This window comes from Arachis ipaensis, chromosome B8, assembly GCF_059453495.1.
Source record: "Arachis ipaensis isolate K30076 ecotype BB chromosome B8, ASM5945349v1, whole genome shotgun sequence".
Classification (NCBI taxonomy): Eukaryota; Viridiplantae; Streptophyta; class Magnoliopsida; order Fabales; family Fabaceae; genus Arachis; species Arachis ipaensis.
In genome coordinates this window covers 62,215,727-62,224,991 of record NC_142443.1, presented here as the reverse complement: position 1 = coordinate 62,224,991, position 9,265 = coordinate 62,215,727, and positions in this window count along the sequence as shown.

Here is a 9,265-nt window from a genome sequence, read left to right as displayed (position 1 = left end):
TATAATAAAATAAAATAAAACTTGAAAACAAATAAAACTAAATAAAAATGAAAAAGGAACGATCATACCATGGTGGGTTGTCTCCCACCTAGCACTTTTAGTTAAAGTCCTTAAGTTGGACATTTGGTGAGCTCCCTGTTATGGTGGTTTGTGCTTGTATTCATCCAGGAATCTCCACCAATGTTTGTGATTCCAATGGCCTCCGGGATCCCAAACTAGGCACGTAAAGCCCTTGAGCAGTTTTAAACAGGTTCTCAGGCTTCCAGTGTGCTGAATGTCAGAACAGACTCCAGGATCCCAAACTTTGCTTTTACACCCGTCTTTGTGTTGATCATCATGATTCCATCCGGGTAGCAAGCAATCTGAATTCTCACTGCAGCTACCAAACAGCTTCCTAGACCCATTCAATTGAGCTCTACACCAACCCTTGCGTTTAAACTTAAAGCTTCCAACCATAATGAACCTTGCAGGACAATTCTTACCACTGACTATCTTCCTCTTACTCTTAATGCCACAAAGAGCTCTAAGTTGACCATCCGTCTCCAGTAGCCCATATTCAAGTGGGATTAGAAAGCTAAGGGATATGAATTTTACCCACTTGAATGTTTTGAAGGATGATGGAAACTTAGGGGGAGGGGTCTCCAATAATTTTGGCAAGGTGATTTCAAGCTCCACTCCCTTGTGCTCTTTGACAACTTCCACCTCTTTGCAAACTTCTTTAATTTCAACCTCTTCCTCTTGGTAGCTTTCTTCCAATTCAATCTCTTCTTCATTACTTACCAAGGGCATGGGAGGTTGTGCCTTTTCTTCTTTAATCTCCATTTCTTGACCAACCTCTTCCAAGTCTTCAACTATGATATGCCTTGGAGGTTGTACACCCTCCTCAACATCAAATGCAACTGTCTTGGAAGGAGGTTCTATGTCTTGACTTTCCCATGGAGGTTCAGCATCTCCTAAGTCTGCAACCACTTCTTCTTCTTCGATAATTACAGCTTCCTCCACTTGTTCCAGTACAAAGTCATGCTCCGTACTGTCCACTGGAGTTTCTAATATCTCCTTCATGCTATGTTCTTCATTAGATTGCCCACATGAAGCCATGGAGGTTCCTTGAGTGTCCGAACGTCGAGAAGGTAGTCTATTTATTGCTTGATTTAATTGGTGAAGTGTGGCCTGAAGTTTTGCACATGTTTCCGTGAGACGCTCTGTTGAGTCTTGAGGTGATGGATATGGACATGGTACATAGGAAAGTGGTGGTTCTTGATATGGTTCATATGGCTCATAAGGTGGTTGGTATGGTGGATAAGGGTTAGGATTATATGGTGGTGTTTGGTGGTAAGGGGCTTATGAGTATGGTGGTCCAGAGTTGTGTTGAGGAGGTGGGTCATAGGTATATGATGGGAGTCCACCATATCTATTGTTTTTGCATGCATTGTAGGATGGTCTTTGTCTGTGGTATTGTGGAAGGTGTTATTGCCTAAAGGGTTGATCAGATCCTCGTGGCTGCTTCCATCTCTGATTATTTTGACCTTGATGCATATTCCTGTTATAATTTCCATTCCTTGCAACAACATTGGAACCAAACTCAAAGCGAGAGGGGTAAGAATTCATGGTAGCCAATAAAAATTAAAAACGAAAATAAAAACAAATTTAAATTAAAAGGTTATTTAAATTTTGAATTTGAAAATTAAATTTTGAAATTTGAAATTTGAATTTTGAAATTTGAGATTTGAAAAAATTTTTAAAATTGAATTTTGAAAAATTTTTAAATTTGAATTTTGAAATTTTATTTTTAAATTTTGAATTTTTGAATTTAATAAGGAAAGAGAAAAACAATAAAATGACAACAAACTTAAAAATTTTTAGATCAAAACGAAGAAGACAACTAAGAACAACTTGAAGGTCAAGATGAACACGAAGAACAACTTGAAGATCAAGATGAACACCAAGAAAAAAAAATTTATTTTGAAAATTTTCTTTTTATAATTAAATAAAAACCAATAACCTCTTAATTTATGAAAAAAAAGCAAAAATAAAAACAAAAATAAAAATAAATAAACAAGTAAAAAGCAAATATTTACAATAACCAATAATAAGGCACACGTTTGCAATTCTCCAGCAACGGCGCCATTTTGACGTTAGGATTTTTGCCAGTAAAGAATTTTATAAAAATAGTCGCGTTGTAGATATAGTCTCTAAACCAACAGAAATCCCTTCGTACAAACGTTTTGGTTGTCACAAGTAACAAACCCCTTAATAAATTGATAACCGAAGTATTTAAACCTCGGGTCGTCTTCTCAAGAAATTGCAGGGGAGGTATGTTCTTATTATTGGTTATGAGTTGTAAATTGGGGTTTTGGATCAAGGTAAAAAGTATGTTGAATGACAAGTAAAATAAAATAATAATAACTGTAAAATAAACTCTTGGCAAGGTATAAGAACTGGAAGTTCTATCCTGGTTATCCTTATCAATTGTAATGAGAATTGGATTTTTCTCCCACTTTGTTAACCTCTATGAAGGTAAGTTAAGTGGATGAATTAATTCTGATTCCTCAAGTCCTAGTGTTTTCTTGGGAAAAATTAGAGTTATTGGAATCTGAATTAATCGTTGAAGAATTCCAATTTTCAATCAATAATGAGTTTGATAACTCAAGTGTCTCCAATGACTCAACCAAAGCCAAAAGGGAAGAGAATCTACTTGAATGAAAATAATTTGAATACATAAATTAAAGAGAGCAATTGTAATTCTGAAATACCTCAATTAGCACTAATAAAGATATCAAATGTAACATGGAAGAGTTCATAAATTAAATTAGAAAAATAAATAAAAGGAACATTGAACCTGTGATGAAGAAGAAATAATCCTAAATCCTAAAACTAAATCCTAAGAGAGAGGAGAGAACCTCTCTCTCTTAAAACTACATCTACTCCTAAAATTGTGAATATAAAAGCTTATCATTATGAATGGATGCATTTTTCCACTTTATAGCCTCTAATTTGTGTTTTCTAGGCCGCAAACTGGGTCAGAAATAGTCCAGAATTCGCTGGTTGCGAATTCAAACACGCTGATTTTTCGTCACTGCGATGCGTCCGCATGGATCACGCGACTGCGTCACCTAGCGTCAGGGCAACTATGGCATATTATATATCAAATCGAAGCCCCAGACGTTAGCTTTCCAACGCAACTAGAACCGCGTCATTTGGACCTCTGTAGCTAAAGTTATAGCCGTTTGAGTGCGAAGAGGTCAGGCTGGACACCTTAGCAATTTCTCCAACTTCTTGTATTCCTTTCACTTTTGCATGCTTCCTTTCCATCCTCTGAGCCATTCCTGTCCTGTAATCTCTGAAATCACTTAACACACATATCAAGGCATCTAATAATAATAAGAGAGGATTTAAACATATGGAACTTAAGGCCAAAGAAGCATGTTTTCAATCATAGCACAAAATCTGGAAGGGATTGTAAAACCATGCAAATAGTATGAATAAGTGGGTAAAGAGTTGATAAAATCCATTCAATTAAGCACAAGATAAACCATAAAATAGTGGTTTATCAATGCTCAATTACATGTTTTCACCACTATCTTCTATGTTCATGAAGGTTTGTAAATTCCTATGATAATTCAATACAATTGTGGGTTGGATTCAACTTCCATTGTTTGAGCCCTTTGTGCTTACATGTATTCTTTTAGAATTTGATTTGTTTTGACCAAGCATTAGCATTCATATAATTAGTTGCATTCATTTGGATCATTTCATATAGGTAGTTTAATTGCATTGAATAAATGTCATACCCTTTGCTTCATTCTTGGTTAAGCATGAGGACATGCTTGGTTTAAGTGTGGGGAGGTTGATAAACCCCCTTTGTAGGGTTTATCTTGAGTTGCATTTAGAGAATTTTGATAACCTTTCCTCACATTTATCCAATGAAATAGCATGGTTTTGTGATTGTCTCCATACTTGTGCCTAGATGTGAAAATATGCTTTTTAGACCTTTAATTTGATAATTTTGATTTGCCTTTGATTCCACTAGATGCCTTGATGTGTTTGCTAGTGATTTTAGGTTGAAAAGGGCTAGGAAGAGATCAAAGGAGTGAAAAGAAAGCATACAACATGGAGAAATCATAAAAAGCCAAAAGTATGGAAAATCCCATGGGCGCGCACGCGCACTAGGCGCTTACGCGCAGAGCGCGAAATTCCCCAGGGGCGCGCGCGCACTGTGCGCGCACGCGCCGATGCCAACACGTGATTTTTAAAGAGGAAAATGTGCCTGGCGATTTCGGAGGGTTTCCAGCCCCATTTGGAGCTGAGCTTTTGGTGGGAAAGAGACTAAAAAAGACCAAGGAATGAAGGGGGAAGGAGGACAATACACAACACATTAGGCTAGTTTAGTTCTTTAGTTTTAGAGAGAGAGAAGCTCTCACTTCTCTCTAGGATTAGAATTAGGATTAGGTTTAGTTCAATAATTTAGATCTAGGTTTCAATTCATGCTTTCTTCTTCTTCTACCTTTCCTCTCTCTAGTTTAGCATTTAATTCATGTAATTCTCTACTTTTATGTTGGTGCACTTTTGTTCTTCTATTTCTCTTTGATGCACTTTTGTTTCTTCCATTTTTCTTTAATACAATTTATGATTCATGTTCTTTTATTGTTCAATTGAATTGTTGTTGTTAATTTCCTTGCAATTGAGTAGTGTAGCTTTACTTTCCTTGTAATTTTACTTTGCTTTACTTTTATGCCTTAAAAGTATTTGATAAAATGCTTGGTTGGATTTTAGTGTAGATTTTGTTCCTCTTGGCTATGGTAGAGTAATTAGTGATGCTTGAGTTATCTAATTTCCTTGTTGATTGATAATTAGAAGTTGCTAATTGATTTGGATACCACTAAAGCTAGTCTTTCCCTTGGGAGTTGGCTAGGACTTGTGGAATCAAGTTGATTCATCCAATTGACTTTCCTTCATAGTTAGAGGTTAACTAAGTGGTAGCAATGGACAATTGTAGTCATAATTGAGGAGGATAACTAGGATAGGACTTCTAATTCTCACATCCTTGCCAAGAGCTTTCTAGTTGTTAGTTTATTTTCATTGCCATTTACTTTTCATGTCTAATATCTCAAAAACCCCAAACATAGCTCCATAACCAATAACAAGACACTTTGTTGCAATTCCTAGGGAGAACGACCCGAGGTTCAATACCTCGGTTTATAAATTTAGGGGTTTGTACTAGTGACAAACAAAAATTTTTGTATGAAAGGACTATTGTTGGTTTAGAAACTATATTGCAACGAGAATCTATTGCGAATTCTAAACCACTCAAAATTCTAATCATCACTTACTAGCCTGCCAGGATTTAACAGATCATCATGAAACTCTAGAATTCATTCTTAAAATTTTTGAAGAACATAGAATAATTTAATTTTTTTTTTGAAAATTTTTCGAAAATAAAAATAACAAAAACAAAAAGCTTAAAATTAAAATAAAATTACCTGATCTGAGCAACAAGATGAACTGTCAGTTGTCCAAACTCGAACAATCCTCGGCAACGGTGCCAAAAACTTGGTGCACAAAATCGTGATTGTTCATTCCCTAGTAACGGCGCCAAAAACTTGGTACACACGTTCATAATCTTAATTCTTTTTCACAACTACGCACAACTAACCAGCAAGTGCACTGGGTCGTCCAAGTAATAAACCTTACGTGAGTAAGGGTCGATCCCACGAAGATTGTCGGTTTGAAGCAAGCTATGGTCATCATGTAAATCTCAGTCAGGCAGATTCAAATGGTTATGGGATTTTGATATTTAAAATATAATTAAATTATAAAATAAGATAGAAATACTTATGTAATTCATTGGTGAGAATTTCAGATAAGCATATGGAGATGCTTTGCTCCTTCTGAATCTCTGCTTTCCTACTGCCTTCATTCAATCATTCATACTCCTTTCCATGGCAAGCTGTATGTTGGGCATCACTGTTGTCAATAGATACTTCCCGTCCTCTCAGTGAAAATGGTCCAAATGCGCTGTCACCGCACGTCTAATCATCTGTCGGTTCTCGATCTTGTTGGAATAGGATCCAGTGATCCTTTTGCGTCTGTCACTATGCCCAACACTCGCGAGTTTGAAACTCGTCACAGTCATCCCTTCCCAGATCCTACTCGGAATACCACAGACAAGGTTTAGACTTTTCGGATCTCAGGAATGGCCGCCAATAATTCTAGCTTATACCATGAAGACTCCGATCTTTCGGAATGGAGGCTAAGAGATACACGCTCGATCTAAGGTAGAACGGAAGTGGTTGTCAGGCACGTGTTCTTAGGTTGAGAATAGTGATGAGTGTCACGGATCATCATATTCATCATGTTGAAGTGCAAGCAAATATCTTAGAATAGGAATAAGCTTGAATTGAAGAGAAAAACAATAGTACTTTGCATTAATTCATGAGGAGCAGCAGAGCTCCACACCTTAATCTATGGTGTGTAGAAACTCTACCGTTGAAAATACATAAGTGATGAAGGTCCAGGCATGGCCGAATGGCCAGCCCCTAAACGTGATCTCTGAACATAAAATTATTCAAAATACTAACCAGAGATGTAAAATAAATCACTAAAAGTAGTTTTTATACTAAATTAGTAGCTAGGGTTACATAAGATAAGTAAATGATGTAGAAATCCACTTCTGGGCCCACTTGGTATGTGCTTGGGCTGAGCATTGAGCTTTCATGTGTAGAGACTCTTTTTGGAGTTAAACGCCAGGTTATAGCCTGTTTCTGATGTTTAACTCTGATTTGCAACCTATTTCTGGCGTTTAACTCCAGAATAGGGCAGGAAGTTGGCGTTTGAACGCCAGTTTGCGTCGTCAAAACTCGGGAAAAGTATAGACTATTATATATTGCTGAAAAGCCCTGGATGTCTACTTTCTAACACAATTTAAAGCGAGCCAATTTGATTTTCGTAGCTCCAGAAAATCTATTTCGAGTGCAGGGAGGTCAGAATCCAACAGCATCTACAGTCCTTCTTCAGCCTCTGAATCAGATTTTTGCTCAAGTCCCTCAATTTCTGCCAGAAATTACCTGAAATCACAGAAAAACATACAAACTCATAGTAAAGTCAAGAAATGTGATTTTTATTTAAAAACTAATAAAAATATACTAAAAACTAACTAAAACATACTAAAAACTATGTAAAAATAATACCAAAAAGTGTATAAATTATCCGCTCATCACAACACCAAACTTAAATTGTTGCTTGTCCCCAAGCAACTGAAAATCAAATAGGATAAAAATAAGAGAATATACTATAATTTCCAAAATATCAATGAAACTTAGCTCCAATTAGATGAGCGGGACTAGTAGCTTTCTGCCTCTGAACAGTTTTGGCATCTCACTTTATCCCTTGAAGTTCAGAATGATTGGCATCTATAGGAACTCATAATTTAGATGGTGTTATTGATTCTCCTAGTTCAGTATGTTGATTCTTGAACACAGCTACTTTATGAGTCTTGGCCGTGGCCCTAAGCACTTTGTTTTTCAGTATTACCACCGGATACATAAATGCCACAGACACATAATTGGGTGAACCTTTTCAGATTGTGACTCAGCTTTGCTAGAGTCCCCAATTAGAGGTGTCCAGGGTTCTTAAGCACACTCTTTTTGCTTTGGATCACGACTTTAACCGCTCAGTCTCAAGCTTTTAACTTGACACCTTCACGCCACAAGCACATGGTTAGGGACAGCTTGGTTTAGCCGCTTAGGCCAGGATTTTATTCCTTTGGGCCCTCCTATCTATTAATGCTCAAAGCCTTGGATCCTTTTTATTTTACCCATGCCTTTTGGTTTTAAGGGCTACTGGCTTTTTGCTCTTGCCTTTTGGTTTAAAGAGCTCTTGGCTTTTTCTGCTTGCTTTTTCATTTTCTTTTTTTTTTTCGCATACATTTTTTTTGGCAAGCTTTTTATTCACTGCTTTTTCTTGCTTCAAGAATCAATTTTTTTTTATTTTTCAGATTATCAATAATATTTCTCCTTTTTCATCATTCTTTCAAGAGCAAAAAATTTTAACATTCATAAACAACAAATTCAAAAGACATATGCACTGTTCAATCATTCATTCAGAAAACAAAAAGTATTGTCACCACATCAAAATAATTAAACTAATCTCAAGGATGAATTCGAAATCCATGTACTTCTTGTTCTTTTGTAATTAAAACATTTTTCATTTAAGAGAGGTGATGGATTCATAGGACATTCATAACTTTAAGACATAGACACTTAAATACTAATAATCATATAGTAAAGACACAAACATAAACAAAACATAAAGTTCAAAAATCGAAAAACAGAAAAATTAAATAGATAGGGAGATTAAGGAACGGGTCCACCTTAGTGAGGGTGGCATCTTCTTCCATTTAAAGAACCAATGGTGTTCTTGAGCTCCTCTATGTCTCTTCCTTGCCTTTGTTGCTCCTCCCTCAGGGCTCTTTGATCTTCTCTGATCTCATGGAGAATGATGGAGTGCTCTTGGTGCTCCACCCTTAGTTGTCCCATGTTGGAACTTAATTCTCCTAGGGAGGTGTTGATTTGCTCCCAATAGTTTTGTGGAGGAAAGTGCATCCCTTGAGGCATCTCAGGGATTTCATGATGAGGAATCTCCTCATGCTCTTGTTGAGGTGCATGAGTGGGCTCTCTTGTTTGCTCCATCCTTTTCTTAGTGATGGGCTTGTCCTCATCAATAAGGATGTCTCCCTCTATGTCAATTCCAGCTGAATTGCAGAAGTGACAAATTGTAACACCCCAACTTTTGACACGTCATGACCAATGCCAAATGTCCAGGTGTTACTCGTCGTGCAGCCTACTAAGCTCTAGACTCAGATTTTTATAAATTAATATCAATAAAAGCCTTTATCGGTTTAATCGTGAACAGATTACTACTCGTGGAATAGCGTTTAGTTGCTCGCAAGGTTAGTTTCTTCAGAGTTGTCGTGTAAGAAAACACAAGGCAACAGAAAATAACATATATAAACATATATATAATATACACATGAGTTAAGTTCAAGGATACGTGTCATCCATCAAAGCCGAGTATCACACCAAGTTATATGTACAGATACAAAAGAAGAAATCAGTCCCAACCCTCACACGGGTTTCCTAAGCTGGAACCGAACTACTAAGACGTCCTACCCCTCTAAAAGTACTACAAAAGTGAGGGTAAAGTGATACTAAGATCATCAAACAGGAGCGAAAGATCCACTGCGACTAACTCTGGAGTGATCTCCGAA